Source organism: Varanus komodoensis, unplaced genomic scaffold (assembly GCF_004798865.1).
Source record: "Varanus komodoensis strain SLA01 unplaced genomic scaffold, ASM479886v1 scaffold146, whole genome shotgun sequence".
NCBI lineage: Eukaryota > Metazoa > Chordata > Lepidosauria > Squamata > Varanidae > Varanus > Varanus komodoensis.
In genome coordinates, this window is record NW_025335427.1 from 413270 (window position 1) to 415040 (window position 1771).

Here is a 1771-nt window from a genome sequence, read left to right on the forward strand (position 1 = left end):
GGGGGGAGGGAGGGAGGGGGGCAGGCTTCTGCGCCAGCGTGGTCTCGGGGCCAGCGGGCAGCCACGGATGACTCTGCAGGGAGCCGCCGTGCGCCAATTCGTGGCCTGCTGGGCTCCTCCTGCGATTTCCCAGATCGGGCAAGAGCGGGAGACTTTCCGCGTTTCAGGGGCCTCACCAGCTGCTGCTGCTGGGGGCCACTAAGGGCTGCCCTTCTTGGGGGCACCAGGGGTGGCTCGGTGGGAGGCCCCCTGCCTGGTGAGCATAATTCTGGGCCCCGGTGCAATGCGATGCCAGGAAGGTGGCGGAAAACCACTGTCCGCTGGAGTAGACACAGCAAGCCTGCTGGCCAGTTCAGGATGGCAGCGGCCCGCTTCTGCCAAGCGGCCTGCAGGCGGCACGAGGACCTCGGGAGCGGCCTTCTGCCCACACAGTCCTGCTGGGCCAGAACGGCTCATGCCTGGCTGCTAGCCGTAGTTGCCTGGCCTCCCACAGGGGATCTTCTGCCCCCTCCATCCAGAGATGCTGTGGGGCATCCCAGTGTGCAAGGAAGGGCTCTGCCACCGAGCCCCAGACCTCCCCGGCGGGCAAGCTGCCAGCCACGCGCAGCAAGCCCTTGGTGGGGGCCGCCGGCTCACGCCCTCGCCCAGCCACTCCGCTCTGCGGCAAGCAGGGGCTGGAGGGACGCCGCTCGAAGGAGGCGCACGGCGGGCTCTCCGTGGCACCAAAGCAGGCGTGCCCAGAGGCCAGAGACCCAAGCAGGGGGCAGCCACCGCCTCCCCCGAAAGAGCTGCGGCGCCCACCCCCTGCCCTGCGAGGGGCACGGCACGCTCTGCGGCAGGCGCCCTCGCGGGCTGGAGCCTGAAGGTCTGGGAGCAATTTCTGCCTCCCACGTGCTGGGCTGAGTTTGTGCTGGGGGTCAAAGGTCACTGCTTTTCCAAAGCACTCTGGGAAAGACGCCAACTGGAGCAAACCGCTAACCCTGCGCAGAGCAGGCAGAGGCGGCGTTAACCCGTTGCAGGGAGTGGCCAGCGGCTGCGCACTGTCCTGCGGAGGGAGGCCGGAGGAACGGAGCAGGATACCGAGGAGCCGCGGCAGAGGCACCCCCACCGGGCAGCAGGAGCCCGGGGCCCCCAGCGACCTGCCTCTGGAGGGGACCGGCTCACGCGGGGGGGCGGCAGGGAGAAGGTCAGGCGCCCGGCACGCTGCAGGAGGGGTCCAAGGCTGAGGCCCGCGCCCACCTCGTGCCCGGGAAGGCGGAGGGCTGTCACTGCAGGACAGAGCAGGGGCCGGGCTGCAGGCGGGGGGCGCCGCAGCTGGAAATGCTGCAGCCCGCAGGGGGAGCCTTCACGAGCACAGCCGAGCCGAGCAGGTGTCCGCCCTGCAGAGACGGCCTAGCCCAGGCACTGTCCCGCCACCTGTTCCTGGCATGCTGTCGGCTTCCTTCTGTCCCAGCAGGCCAGGCCCAGCCACGCTGCCCGCCCACTGAAGCCCCAGGCGCACACGGCAGCACAGGGCCTGCCTTCAGGGGTGGGCAAGAGGGCCGCCAGCTCGGCCAGTGCCAAAGGCAGGTGACAGCTCTGCAAACAGGTGGGAGCTGCAGCAGCCCCTAACACCATCGGGGTCTGAAGCAGGGGCAGGCCTCTGCCCAGGACCAGGGCAGGAGGAAAGGCACTGGCCTCCAGATACCCCTTCACCACATCCTGTGGCTGGGGGGCCAGAGAGGGTGCCCCAGGAGCCCCCTCAGCTCCCCAGCAGCATGCACCAGTCAAC